Source organism: Diceros bicornis, chromosome 10 (assembly GCF_020826845.1).
Source record: "Diceros bicornis minor isolate mBicDic1 chromosome 10, mDicBic1.mat.cur, whole genome shotgun sequence".
Lineage (NCBI taxonomy): Eukaryota > Metazoa > Chordata > Mammalia > Perissodactyla > Rhinocerotidae > Diceros > Diceros bicornis.
Genome location: NC_080749.1, coordinates 74,566,190 through 74,581,554, shown reverse-complemented (window position 1 = coordinate 74,581,554; position 15,365 = coordinate 74,566,190). Strand labels below are relative to the sequence as shown.

At 43.9% G+C, this 15,365-nt stretch overlaps 1 protein-coding gene across 4 annotated transcripts in view; it reads left to right on the top strand.

Moving 5' to 3' along the window:
- Window positions 1-2,618: 2,618 nt before the first annotated feature.
- HECW2 (HECT, C2 and WW domain containing E3 ubiquitin protein ligase 2) overlaps window positions 2,619-15,365 on the top strand; it is a 367,339-nt gene continuing 354,592 nt past the window's right edge. For 2 of the 4 annotated variants that reach the window (XM_058549472.1, XM_058549477.1), the window contains exon 1: window positions 2,619-2,681. The gene's annotated coding sequence lies outside the window, so the exon portion shown is untranslated. Of the gene's footprint in view, window positions 2,682-2,766; window positions 3,236-15,365 lie in introns of those variants that run through there. The other 2 variants (XM_058549475.1, XM_058549473.1) reach the window with 2 other exon arrangements.

Sequence of the window (15,365 nt, the reverse complement as noted above, 5' to 3'; positions counted from 1 at the left end):
TGAAATCCTGAGTTTTCTTTACGGGAAAGGTTTAAGAAAAGGCTAGGTGAGAACCAGTCAGGGATCCTGTGGAGGGGAGACCCAAACTGGGTAGTGGTGGTTAAGGCGGAGGGGGAGTGTGGTATAAAAGAACCAAATCTTTACACACATTTGCAAGTCTGAGATTTTAGGATGACTTTGCTATTAATATTATTTGACACCATAGCCTCAGGTTTAATGCTTGGTGTATAGAAAGTTTTAGAGCTGGATGGGGCTGCCTTCAAGGTGAGAGAAAAACGTTTTTGTGTGTGTGTGTGAGGAAGAGTGTTTCTGAGTTAACATCTGTTGCCAATCTTCCTCTTTTTGCTTGAGGAAGATTGTCTCTGAGCTGACATCTGTGCTCATCTTCCTCTACTTCATATGTGGGATGCCACCACAGCATGGCTTGATGAGCAGTGCATAGGTCCACATCCTGGGATCCAAACCAGCGAACCCCAGGCTACCCAGGCGGAGTGCGTAAACTTAACCACTACACCAAGGGGAGGGGCCAGTTTTACTTTTTTTTTAAACCTAAGGGCAGCACTAATGATCCATTTTAGCTCTATTTTTATGCTTTTTTGTTTAAAGCTAGATTGTAACATAACAGTTAATCAATACAAGGGCTTAAGGGTCTCAGGTGTGGGATTGCTGGGTCTAGAGCAAGTTGTAGATAGAGAACATCACATGAGATCTCTTGGGATCCCTGTTCTTCCAGTAGGAAGGAGAACAGAACTTTTTTTTGCTGTGTGTGTGTGGCTCGATTCTGTGGAGTAGCAGAGCAATGATGCCTGGGATGGATAGATCCAGGGGAATAATGAGTCAGGGCTTTTTGTGACATGTGACAGAACACAACTGAAACTGACCTAAGGAAATAAAGAGGAGGGGGATTTATCGGCTTCAGGCATAGAGTTCACTTCAGACATATTTGCCTCCTGAGGCTACTTGAAGTTGGCTTCATTCACATGCACTGGTGGTACTTGTGATCACTGGTTTATATCCTTCCGGATTAGTTATCCAGGTTTAAAGGGCTTCTTTGAACTGATTCACCAAAAGCCCCAGATTGAGCTCCTGGACCAGTATGCCCATCCCAGAACCAATCACTGTGGTCTGGAACACGATGACTGGCCAGCTCTGCGGAGTGAGGGTGGAGGTGTCAGTATTCTGGAACTACAAGGACTTGTGGGCGAGGGGGAGGGGTAGTTCCCAGAGGAAAAATGAATCGCTGTTACCAGAAAAGAGGGAGATGGATAGTACTGACAGCACATACTCAGAAATCTCCAAATACGGATATCTCTTATTTTGTGGGGGGTGGAGGGAGAAATGTTTGGGACTTCCTCTGTACAGCTATAACTGTAAAATCGAGTAAATCTTTCCCATATCTGGATGAATACCATGCAAAGGGGGCAATATCCCTACATTTCAGCGTTTTTACTCTTTCCCCTAAGTGGGACTGAGTCAATGAAGATGCTACAGAAGAAGTAAACAGAGAGCTGAAAGTATTAATACAGTAATTTTCAATTTTACTGCCCTCTTTAGGCAGAGTAGCTCGGAGCGCTTTCAATAATCCATTTTTAGTCGTGACCACACCCCGTGTAGGTGACATGAGTATTACCGTCTTGCCCTTGCAGCTGGGGAAACCGAGGCATGACACTCCTCCATTCAGCTTTCCGGTGGGATTTAGGAAGAGTCCTGCCTGCATGACCGCAGAGGGTCTCCTCCTTCCTCCGCGGCGCCTCGCAGAACCCTCATGTCCTTCGGCGTCGGAGAAGGGGAGCAGTTCGGCTCCGCCGCAGCCTCGGCATTCGTCCTCCGCCCAGCTGCCCCGCCCGCGCTCCCGCACCTTCCTCAGGCAGGTCCAGCTGGCCAAGGTCTGGCTGTCCCTCCGTGCCCCTCACCCCCGCCTCCCTTCCCCTGTCCCCGACGTGCAGGACGCCCCCAGCCCGGCGCCCCGCAGGGAGGCGCGGGCGGATGCCGCCCCGGCGGCTACCGCCGGAGGTGAGCGGGCCGAAGCCTTCGCCCCCTGCGGGCGGGGCGCGGCGCCGGGGCGGGCGGCCGGGCCGGAGAGAGGGGGCGGCGGGAGGGAGGCCGGGCGGGCCGGCGGGGGGCGGCGCGAGGTGGCCCCGCAGGCAGCTGCTCGCGGGCGACGGCTGGGGAGCGAGCGGCGGGGAGCGGGGACCTCCCCGCGACGCCCGGACCCCGGCGCCCTCCGAGCGCGGGGGGGGCCATGGCTTCGCGCGTCCCCGCCGCCGCCGCTGCTGACTCGACACAATCGGCGGGGCGCGCGGGGGGCGCGGCGTAGGCGGCGGCGCGGGGCCGCCCGGGGAGCTCGGAGCGGCGCCGGCAGCCACGGCCGGTGCCAGCACAAAGGCGAGCCGAGAGCCAGCGCGCCGCGGAGGGCGGCGGGCAGAGCCGCTGAGGGCGCGCCGGCGCCTCTGCCCCGCGCCGCGTCTCTCTCGTCACTGCCTCGCGGAGCGCGGCACAGGGTCGCTGGCCCCGCGGCAGCGGCCGCCGCAGCCGGGAGCTGCACGCGACGCGCGGCGGCGCCCCCGGCCGCCTGCTCTCCCCGCGGCGCGCGCCGAGCGGCCGGAGGGCGCGGGGCCGCGGGGCCGGGCGACTGCGGGCGCCCTCCCGCCCGCGGCCCGGGCCCCGCCGCAGCGCGCCAGGTGAGTGCGCGGCCCTCGCGCCGCAGGTCCCGGCCGGCGGGAGGGGGCTTTGTTTTCCTCGCCCGCGCGCCGGCGCGGCCATTCATTTGACATTTCGGCTTCCGCTGCCCTGAAAGGCGGGCGAGCGGCACCGGGAGGTGTTTCGTGCTTCGGGTCTCCCGGGGAGCTGAGGCGTTTGGGTCCATTTGAGCATCACTTGAGGGAGAGGCGGCGGCGTTTGCTCTTGGTCAGGGCTGTGTCGGGAACCTCCGCGGCCGGGGCCTGGGGCCTGGAGGAGACCGGGGCTGCGGCTTTAGACGTAGACGGTCCCGAGGACGTGCGGCTGCAGAGACCTGCCTCTTCCATGCCTTGTCTTCTCTGTTAGCAGTGCTCAAGTGCTTTTCTTTGATTTTTACGAGTAATTTTGGGAACATCTTTACGGGCACATTTCTTTCTCTTGGAGTTGGAAGTCTTCGGAGACATACCGAGAGCTCACAGTTAGAGTTACAAGGGATCGATGCATATTCAACTTCGAGAAGGAAAGCATTAGCGATCATCACAGCTAGAGGTGGACGGTAGGCAAACTTCCGGGGGCCTTCAGCCTTCCTGCTGCGATTTCTGCTTTCACTGTCCCAGAGTCAAGCAAACTCCGAATTCTTACACATATACCTGTGTCAAAGTGTGCAACTTGTCTATTCGTGAATAGTTTTCTATAGTTTGTCATTTAGAAGAAAAAGATTTTAACATAATTGGTAGAGTCCCCTATTAGATCTGGTGAAATTTCATGTATTCGTTTGTCTTAGGAGTATGATTTTCATTTTACTATTTCTCCTATTCCCTCAAGGGCTCATTTCTTCTGTTGCCTAGAGAGAGCTTTTTTATTTCCCTCTTTCTCTCTTCCCGACAGATGGCTGTATGTTCTGGGAGGTTATCTTTAAAATGACACTCACGTTATCTATAAACAAAGAAGATCAGTTATTAAGCTTATCTTTGGACTTATTAAAGCAAGAGGCCTAATGTGGATGGGGATATTATTAATGGTGTGAAAATCTGGAGTTTGCTAATCTGTTTGGTCATCGGAAGATTCCTGCAGGGATTGTTTATATAGTGTGGGAGACAGATGGCATCCCTAGCAGACAAGAGAAGCCCAGCATAAAGGGTCGTTGTATTCTGCAGAACTTAACCACTTCACTGTTGGGAGGTGGGGTAGGGTGGGGAGGACATAATTTTGATGTCCCAGAGGAGCCGTTATAACCTTACCATCCAGCAGCCTAACCAGTTAATTTCTCCTTTCTTTGAACATTTAAGAAGTCATCATAGAGCTATTTATTTTGATTATTTCTTTGACACATTTTGGCCTCAGTTGTGGTTCTGTGAAGCAAATTAAATAGTTATATTAACAAAAATGTCTTTGAGTTTAAGATTATCGTGCCACTTCTGGGGAGAAACAGTCAGAACTTTCTAGCTTTGTATACAAATGGCCCGTTGGACTCATAGTGTCTCCTAGCTGGAAGGCCATTAGTCCAATCTGTGTGAATTCAAAGGAGTTTCTTCCACCATCTCCATGACAGATGGTTCCCTAAGTCCCAGCATTTGCCCCAGACTCTCAGCTGTGGGTAGTACTCTACTTCTGTAAGACTTACAGCCTAAGACGCTTGCTTTGCCATTGTTGGGTCGCAGCACTGAGCAGCCTTTGGCAGTGAATCTTGATGAATGACTGTGGAGGCTGTGAAGAAATCAAAGTCATTCTGAACATTCGAGATAGGCCGGCTGGAGCTTTTCTGCTCCTATCTCCATTGTAGATTCTTTATGTGCTGTAGATTGCATAATTTGTCTTCCCTCTTTATGAATGTGAGGGAAAATATTCCAGTAAATTAATATTCACCAGCCGCAGAACTAAATTTCATGAAGAACATGAGCAGTATTTGAGCCCTCTGAACAGAAAGTATGGAATAAAAGTAAGCATCGGCTCTGTTTAACTTGGGCAATGTTACTTGGGAGAAAAACATATTTTCTTACTCTTTTTAAAGCTTTTGCATCACTAATCTCAGCAAAAGGCAAAGAAACTAGGGTTGTTACCTGTGGTTGAGGACAGATGCCTTCCGAATGAATGTGTTTTGCAGGAGAGGTGGCTTTTGGGCTCTGTCCAGTTTCAGCGTGTGCCCTGGCATCAACGAAAGGATCTAACATTCAAAATACATGTTAAATATGTGGCTGGTATCTGTGGACCCTCTCACCAGGTTGCTGTTTCTCTTGTGAAGGGTTCCTTTAAGAGAAACCCAGGGCTCCAGGCTTGGGGCTTGCTGTGGGCCTGGCCTGGATCCACATTCTAGTGTGTTGCTACATGCTTTTTTAGGTGAAAATGGAACCAGTTTTGCATGGTGTGTGGATAGGGAATGGCAGCACGGAGTGAAAACTTTTCCAGCTTGATGTTGAAAGCCAGGCCTGGCCTCAAGGGGAGAGGACTATATTTGAAGTTTGTTTCACCCAGCAGAGGCGGCGGTTGCTTCTTTATACACAGGATGCCTTTCGTATGGGAGTATGAATGAGGGGTTAGAAGGGCGACCAGACCCCCTGGTTTGCCTGCAACAGTCCCAGTTTATTCCTGTTGACCTATCTTAGTGATCAAACATGTCCCCTTTCATATTTAAAAGTTTCCTGGCTTGGATGATAAATTATATGGTCATCCTAAATATTAAGGAATCTTGACTGTTTTCTTTACCATCCTCTCCTGACCTCAGACTTTGAGTCTTGCTTTATTTCAGTCTTTTATTTGTTAAATGCAAAGATAAGAAAGGTTAAAAAAAAAATTAAACCAAAAAATGCCTATGGAAAAAAGAAATAGCAAGGAAGATAGAAGAATGAGGTAATTGATTGCTTGTCATCTATTTACACATATAGGAAATAAAATAGTTTTATCCTTAAGTTGTTAAGTGTCTACTATGGCTCTAAGCCTGTGTTGTTATGTCTTCAAGAACAATAAGAATTAACACTTTCCCATTTACCTAGGGCTGACAGGAATTGGGACAACTCCTGTGACTTGGGCAAACAGCTTCAACAAAACCTGTTTGCACACCTGGTGGATGCATGGCTCTTGCAGATATGAATGCAAGTTTCAAGATCTAGTGTTTGGTCCAGTTCTTGGATATTTACTGAGAGTTCAGAACACAAGTGTTGTTGTGAAGACTTGACTCTACATCCTCATAGTTTCCAAGCCCTCTGGGCCATGAGGATAATAGAAGAGCCTTTGTTTTCTGTCCTCTTCTGACTCCAGTCTTGGGTTTGGGTCTCAGCTTTTCATACAGAGGGCTTGCAGAGAAGAGCTTGGTGTGCCTGCTCACCACCAGAAAATGCTCAGAGGGGTCTGAGATTGTGCAGGTGACCTGGGGTGGGGTTTGGGTGCCAAAGCTAGATATGTGAAGCTTGTGACACGTCTTTCTGCTGGGCTCCTTTGCTAAAGAATCTTCTGTTTCAAATAGTTCACTTGCAGTGCTGGCCAGTAGGTGTTATAATTAATTATGGCTGTCACCTTTTCCATACCCACTCCACTAAAATCCTCAAAAGCTTAGTCAGCATGCCTGAAGAAGAAATTTATGTATCTCCTATATGAGTAGGATGATCATGTAATTTTTTTGTCCAGACAAGGACACTTTTGAGAGTAAAAGGGGATACTAACTGGAAGGGGCACCAGATCAAAAACTATAAACTGGGGTTCTCCCAGGAAAACTACCATGTGTAATGGTCTTAACTATGACCAATACTTTTCTATGAAGAATACCCATATGATAGAAAAGTCCTTAGCTTCTTCTACATTTGTTCAACATACATGTTTATGTGTGTGCATACATGTATGTGTATGTTTACACAAACATTGATCATGTATCTTTAAAGATTTTATTTATTTATTTATTTCCACCCCAAAGCTCCAGTAGATAGTTGTATGTCATAGCTGCACATCCTTCTAGTTGCTGTTTGTGGGACGTGGCCTCAGCATGGCCGGAGAAGCGGTGCATCGGTGCGTGCCCGGGATCCGAACCCGGGCTGCCAGCAGCGGAGCGTGCGCACTTAACCGCTAAGCCACGGGGCCGGCCTTGATCATATATCTTTAGGTGCATGTATTGTGGGGTTGAAATTAACCTCTTAAGAAAGCCTAGTCATTTGGAAAATTGTGGCCTTCATCTCTTTCTTGGATTGACTCTTTAACTAAACTCTCTGTGTCTAGCCTTTCCAAACTTTAAATCATCTTCTGACGTTGTGTATTTCTAATACCAATCTATTGGTATAATTCTGTTGCTTAAAAACCTTTGATGGCTCTCCATTTTCTGTTTAATTCTTGAAGTTAGATCCACAGACAGTTTGGTGGTTAGAAAGGAAAAACAATGACAAAATTTTATTCATTCATTCATTCATTCGTTCAACTACTATTTACTGAGCACCTTCCATGAGTCGGTCTCTGATCTAGGTGCTGGGGATATACCAAAGATAAAACAAAGATCCCTGCCCTTGTGGAGTTTTCATCCTATTGAGGGTGGAGGGGTGGGAGTGGGAGACAGATAATAAATCCAATAAATAAGTAATTATATAGCATGCTAGATGGAGGTGAGTGCTTTGGAAGAAGGAGAAAGTAGAGCAGGATAAATGTGGTTGAGTAGCCTTCGTGGAGAAAGAGACCTTAAGCAAAAACTTAACAGGAGGTGAGAGAAGTTACTCTTCCAGATTCCTGAGGGGGAGTGTTCCAGGCGGAGGGAATAGCCAGTGGGAAGACCTGAAGGTGAGAGTGTGTTTGGATGTGTTCAACGATTAGCAAGAAGACTAGCATGATGGTGTGGGGTGACCAGGGTGGAGTTGGAAAGGTAATGTAGAGTGGCAGAGCATGTAGGACCTTGAGATGTGAGAGTAATTATGATTTCAGCAGAAATCCCACTGTGCTCTTAAAACTCATTCTAATATTAAAAATTGTGCTTGTGTTATGAAGACTGCACTGGTCAATGTGGTGTACATTTCATAAATGGTGCACTTCCCCTTGGTTAATATACTTTTTATGTCATTTGCTTATTGGTTATTTGTTAAAATAGCATTTTTTTTGTTGTTGCTGGTCTTAAATTGTATCCGTGTTGCACAAAAATAGATCACTGGCTCAAAAGTGGTTTATTGAAGTGTAAAAATTGTGGTGAAAATAGTAATGTAAATGCTACAGTTCAGAGTGTCATAAACATACTTAGAGAACTGAATCCCACTGCACATATGAAATGTGAATCTGTATGTATAATAAGGGGATTTGTGATAGTGATGATTTCAGAACAGTACTGAAACGTGCAAGTGGAGGTTTGATGAGGACTATCTCAGAACTGTTTATTACTGGGTTTACCATCCATTCGCTCCTAATCCCCCAGTCATTGCCTGTTATGAAACTTTGTCCAATAGTGGCATGAAGCCATGGATGTTTTGGTGTCATTTTCAAACAAAGCACAGTGGTTTCTCTGTTACACTATTGAGGTTTCCCAGGACAAGCACATAATAATACTTTCCATTACAAAATTAGTATATTATATTGCTGAAGGTGGATGAGAGACTAAAACCCTAGTAGCATCATTAAAGGATCCTTGTAGCAAAAATAAGAATGAGTCAGATTATTGAAGAGACACTTGGAAAATCAGCTGGAAAGTTAAAGACAAACATTATACTTAGAGAGAAACCAGAAGTTATAGACAGAATTCCTTTGTCAAATGACACGGTTGGCTGTTGGGTAATATCAGCGGAGTAGGGTGCAGAAGAGCGGTTACTATCAAGTCCATGCTAGCGATCTTTCACTTTACGGTTGGTTGAAACCAGCGATGTCATGCAGAGAATGAGTCAGCTTTTGGCACTGGTTCAGGGAGGAGGGCTTGGTGATGCTTTGTTCATTTATCACTGGAAACTCGTGCTATAAGGGAAGAGATTTTTCTTTTGGTCTGCTGTTATTTGTGAGACTGGAAAAGTTGCTCAAGGGCCAGGACTGACAGAGCACTAGTTTTATGCTCAGATAAGAAGGTGATGGCTTTGTGAAGAAAAGAAGTTGTACCTAGAAGCCAGTCCACAGGCTACTCCATTTACAGAGAAGATGTAGTGCCTTCTGATCTTGAGGAAATGCTAAAAGAAAGAGTGAAAACTGGGTGCAGCCAAATTGCGGCCCCTGAGTATGCGTGTGCTGTGAGGAGTGGCGGGCAGGGTGTATGAGATTGCTTCTGCCTGCTGACAGACGCTGCCTGTGTGGGAGAAAGGCACTCGTATATTTGTCTGTGGAGTAAGAAAAATGCTTCTTCATGACGCTGATTAGAAATGATTTCTCCTATATCAACTGGCATACCTCGGTAATATACTCTGCCCACAGTAAAACACGTCAAGGGCAGGGAGGGAAGGAAGAATTGTTAACAAGTTAAACAATATGCCACAATCTTAAGACCAAGAAATTTTTTCATTAGAGAGAGTTGTAGGTCCACATTGACCATAAAGGGTTAAGGAGGTAATATTTTCAGTAATGGACAGTCCTTTAAATAATAAGCATGTTACCTCTCAGTGACCCATTGGAAGAAGAAGAGCACAAAGAAATAGAACTCAGAGCAGTCATTTTGATGGGGAAGGGTCCAAGTGTATACTTGGTATTTGACAGCATGTAGAGAACGTGGTGGGAGGAAGGTAGGCTTTTAGGATTTTGCATCAAGATACTGGGTGGCAGGGAGGGGCGGCCTGGTAGTTTAGCGGTTACGCGCGCGCTCCGCTACAGCCGCCTGGGGTTCAGATCCCGGGCGCCCACCGACACACCGCTTGTCAAGCCAAGCTGTGGCGGCATCCCATATAAAGTGGAGGAAGATGGGCACAGATGTTAACCCAGGGCCAGTCTTCCTTAGCCAAAAGAGGAAGATTCGCAACAGATGTTAGCTCAGGGCTAATCTTCGTCACACACACAAAAACAAGATACTGGGTGGCAGGGGGCACAGGTAGAAGGAGGTGGAGAAGTCTGGCAATGGGATATGACCTTTCTTACACTTTTGCCTTAGGCTTGGCTTTGTTTCAGACAAGTGGACTGATCCTCAAAGATTTTCATGAATTGCCCCTGACCTAACCTAGAAAAAATAAATGATCTCTAGTGGTCTTGGATTCTGTTTACATAAGCCTCCCTCCCTCCCTCCCTACCGCTCCCACCCACTTCCCTCTCTTCCCTTGTTCTTTCCTTCTTTAAGCCATTGAGTTGGCATCTTTAAACTAGAAGAGACTTTGTGAGCTCATCTCCTGTATCTCCAGGTCTTTAGGCAGATATAGCTGCTCTCCAGGGCAAGATGGATAAGGGCCTCTAGGGAAGGGAAGTTCTTTTCCTCACTCAGCTAAACAGTTATAGCTCACATTTAAATCTGAACCCTCATTCTTCAATAAAGATCCGTTTCCTTTTTTTTGGAACTTAAAGAAAGATGGAGTCATTGTCTTTTGTCTAATAACTCTTCTATAGTGATGGCCATTATTTAATTCTAGGACAGAAGTGATTCATGCATTATCCATTGAGTAAACATTGAAAGCCTTATATGTACCAGGCTCTATGCTAAGTGATTGGTATAAAAGAAGTTAATAATTAGGCATGGCCCTCTCCAGAGAAAACAGAGAATCTGGTAGGAAATAGGCCACAAAGATATGATAAACCAATAAATATATAATTGCAAAGCAAATATGGCAAAATGTTTACATTTGTAAATCTGGGTGGTGGTATATGGGCTGCTGTTATACTAACTTCTGAACTATATGAATTTCTGAATATATTTTTGAAGTATTTCATAAGTAAAAAATGAAAAAAGCCTAGTTGTAAGTGTGATAAGTGCTTTGTAGAGGGGGACTTTGTTAAAGAGTGGAGTGTCCCTGAGACTTCCTTTAGACGGAGTGGTCAGGGAAGGCCTGAAGTGTAGTTCACCGCTTGCGTAGATGAGGATAATTTGGACAGAGTTCAGAGAAGAGTCACAAAGACGATTGATGACAGAGTTGAAAATAAGATCCATGAGAACATTCTCCAAGAACTGGGGATACCGAGCAGCGGTATAAATTTACCTGATGCAGCGATGTAGGCTATCTTTTTCTTAAATTTATAGGGACTTCTTCACATCCACATTCTTGTCACTCATTTCCCGTGGTCAGCAGCAGGCAAGGCAAGTGATTCGGGTTAGAATTACGTGCTAGAGGAAAATCAAAATTTTATTCTGCAGTTGATAAAAATTGGAAAGAACCTCAGAGGCAAACTAGTTCACACTTCCTGTGAAGAAATATCTCTTTAATGTTCTTAACAGGTGGTCATCAAGTTCTTAGGAGATTGTTCCCACACTTCCTCCACTCAGATAGGGTGGTGGAGAGTGGGGGACTCCGGTTTACTTTAATTAGGCAGGTCTTCTTTCCATCCCATAAATACCCCAGAGTCATCTCTACCTCAGTACTTTTACCAAAGAAAGCACTTCCCACCTGGAATGCCCACCGATTCTACTAACTCTTCTAGGCCCCACATCTCCATTGCCTTTCTGTATACAATTTAAAAACTGTGGTTTTCACCATCTTTTCCCCATCTTCCCTTCTGAAGAATGTGGCATTCCTAGAGTTAAATGCAGCTTCCTTTGTCAGTAATTGACAGTAAGGTGGGAGTGGAGTGAGTATCCTAATCTGGAGGGGATAGAGGGAAGTGTGTTTGGTTTGACATGTTCCCTCCAGATGCTGATATGCCACCCCCTTGGGATCACTATTTTATAGCATTTAAGATTTTAGTCATCTGCTGCTTTAGGTGGTGCACTAGTTATTTTGTTTCCTATTAGTCTTTTTGCCAACTAGATTTTAAACACTCTGAATGTATGGAAACTTGGCCAACACCTCTGTGTGATGATCACAGAGTGAATATACAATAATCAATGGCTAATGGCTGAAGGAACCATCCGTTTCTTTCTCATGGACCATTATGAAAGGCTATTATTTATATAAATCAGATATTAACTTGGCACAGATGCTAAAAGATTAACATTTTTGTAGTTTTAAAATGGCAGAAAGTCAAGTCTTGGAAGTCTAATTCATTCAGATACTTCTCGTCTCAGAAACCTCCTTCTTTCTTTGTAAGTCTTCTAACTCCTTGCTGTTCAATATGTGGTCCACAGACCAGCAGCATCAGCATCACCTGGAAGCTTGTTAGAAATGCAGCATCTCAGGCCCCACTCCAGACCTCCTGAATCAGAATTTGCCTTTTAACAAGATTCCCAGATGTGTTTTATGCACAGTAAAGTTTGAGAAGCATTATTTTAAGTCATCAGAATTCAGAAATTTGTGAGGAACATTTATCTTCAAAGAGAAGTAAGTCTGGAAAAGAAGATTTCATTGGTCTATGGATGATGAGATCCTCAGTGCTTTCTACCATGTGGCCTGGAATTACGCTGCTTCATGTAGGAGCTTCCAGGCCAGAGGGTGCCTCTGTAGGCGTGTCCTGGAGTGATTTAGGTAAGTGGGGGATACTTAGATGTTACACATGATGGTGATTATAGGAAGTTGAAGCAGTTGTTGGAGTGAGAAACTAGGAGAGCTTTACAAGGGTAGAGGAATGTGGCCATACAACCTAAAACCAAAGATAAGGGAAGAATGATTGGAAACAACTTCTGACTCTTGGGATTTGGACTCATCTCAAACTCCAACACCTCCAGAGCCTGCAGGTCACAAATGAAACCAGCTGGCTGTGCTGTGTGTGGAAACTTGTGGAGTGGTTAGGATCATGGAGAGGCAGTTTTCATCAGAGGGGGAGGAGGTGTCACCACTCAGCTCACCCAGTTGACCCAATTGTTGCCACATGGGAATTTGGGTCCAGCATGGCCAAATCTTCCAATTTTTCAAATGAAGCCAAAAATTTAAGTTTGTATGTAAAACATCTCTTGATGTAATATGTTGGTAATTAAAATGTTTTTACAACAGCTCAGGCCAAACAAAATTCATGTGCTGCCTGCATCTGTTTTGCAACCCCTGTTCTAGAGCAACAAAATATATGAGGTGGTGTGAATACCCGACCTTTTCAGTGCAGGGCACCAACACAAGTAGAGGTGTTTTGGTCCTGGTAGGACCATTTTGGATTTTTTACTAAGTAAAAGAAATAAAAAGGCATAAAAGTAGGGAGCTGCCTTTGCTTTGAAGACCTGACTTAAAATCTGTATCTGAAGAACCTCAGTAACTAACCGTGTTTGAAGGAAAGAGTTGGGTGCCTAAAGGACTAAAACTTAGGTCCTGTAAGATCTGAAGGGGAAGTAAGCATGGGGTTGAGATGATGGTGAGGAGATGGAGACGTGGAAATTACTTGGCACCCCAAACTAGGATCACACCCTGCAACAGGGCAGTCAGAGCCCAGAGGCTGGACCACAGCCTGGACCTTCTTGTGCCAGAGAGAAGTGTGATTGTAGATGGAATTTGAGTTGGTTTATCTTTGGCCTCTGCTTGTTGAATTTGGGTGGCTGCTAATATTTAAAGTTTGCTGGAATTGGGTTTTAAATTAAAGTTTGTTATGGTAATATTAGCATTTTATATATTTTGAGAGTGAAAACTAGGAGAAGGAATCAAAATTCTTTCCAAGGATTTATTACTGATTATATTTCTTGTTAAAAACTAAATTCCTCAAGGGTCAGGACTGTTTATTATTTGTCTCTGCATCCCCAGCATCTAGCACAATCTGGGTCAGTGAATGTTTGTTGAACTGATTATAGGGCAAAATATAATTTATTTTCTATCTTGGTAAGTCATTCTGTAGGTATTCATTTTCCTCACTGACTTTGAAAAAAAATAACAGCTTTATTGAGATATAATTCACATACCATGAAATTCACCATTTTAAAGTGTACAATTCAGTGGGTTTTAGTACATCACAAAGTTGTATAACCATCACCACTATGTAATTCCAGAACCTTGTCATCACCCCTGTAAGAAACCCAGTACCCATTAGCAGTCATTCTCCATTTCACCTGGTCCCAGCCCCTGGCAACCACTATTCTACTTTCTGTCTCTATAAACTCGCCTATTCTAGACATTTCATTTAAGTGGAATTATATAATATGTATTCTTTTGTGACTAGCATCTTTCACTTAGCATAATGTTTTCAAAGTTCATCCATGTTGTAGCATGTATCAGTACTTTTTTTTTTATAGCCAAATAAAATTGTATTGTATGGAAATACCACATTTTGTCTATTTGTTTATCAGTTGATGGACATTTGAGATGTTTTCACTTTTTGGTATTATGAATAATTCTCCTATGAGCATTTGTGTAAAAGTTTTTGTGTGGATATATGTTTTAACTTCTCTTGGGTATATACCTAGGAGTGGAATTGCTGGGTCGTATGGTAACTTTACGTTTATCACTTTAAGGATCTGCCAAACAATATTCTGAAGTGAGTGCACTGTTTTACATTTCAATCAGCAATGTATGAGGGTTCCAATTTCTCCATATCCTCACCATCACTTGTTACTGTTTTTCTTTCTGATTTTAGCCATCCTACTGGATGCGAAGTTGTGTTTCATTGTGGTTTTGATTTTCTTTTCCCTAATGACTAATGATATTGAGCATCTTTTTGTGTGCTTATTGGCCATTTGTGTATATTCTTTGAAGAAACGTCTATTCAAATCCTTTGCTAATTTTTAAATGGAGTCATTTATCTATTTTTATGTGTACGAATTCTTTTTATATTCTGAATACTAGACTTTTATGAGATATATGACTTGAAAATATTTTTCCTATTCTGTGGATTGTTTTTTCGGTTTCTTTCTTTTTTTAAGATTTGCCCTGAGCTAACATCTGTTGCCAATCTTCCTCTTTTTCTTTTTTCTCCCCAAAGCCCCCAGTACATAGTTGTATATTGTAGTTGTAGAATTGTAGCTCTTCTATGTGGGATGCTGCCTCAGCGTGGCTTGATGAGTGTTGAGTAGGTCAGCACCCAGGATCTGAACTGGCAAACCCCGGGCTGCTGAAGCAGAACGTGAGAACTTAACTGCTATGCTGCCGGGCTGGCCCCTCAGTTTCTTGATAGTGTCATTTGAAGCACCAAAGTTTGTAATTTTGATAAAGTTGTTATCTTTTTCTTTTTGCATCCTTGGTCTGTTGGTGCCAAACCTATCCTTATTGATCTTCTGATTGCTCTATTTATTATGGAAAGTGGAGTATTGATGTTTCCAGCTATTGTTGTTAAATTGTCTATTTCTCCCTTCAATTTTGTCAGTTTTTACTCATTTATTCTGCAGCCTTGTTATTAGGTACATATATGTTTATAATCATTATATCTTCCTTTTTAAAAATTAATTTATTTTTTATTTATTATTTTTGTTTTTAATTGAGGTAACATTGGTTTATAACATTGTATAAATTTCAGATGTACATCATTATACTTCAATTTCTGTATACACTACATTGTGTTCATTATGTCTTCCTTTTGAATTGACTGTTTCATCGTTACAAAATATCCTTCTTTCTCTCCAGTAACAATTTTTGTCTTAAAGTCTATTTTGTCTGATATTAGTTTTGCCACTCCAACTCTTTTCTTGTTTACTGTTTGCATGGTATATCTTTTTTCATCCTTTTACTTTCATTCTATTTGTGTCTCTGATTTTAAAGTGTCTCTTTTAGACAGCATAGAGTTGGATCATTTTAAAAAAGTATTCTGCCAGTTTCTGCATTTTGATTAGAGTG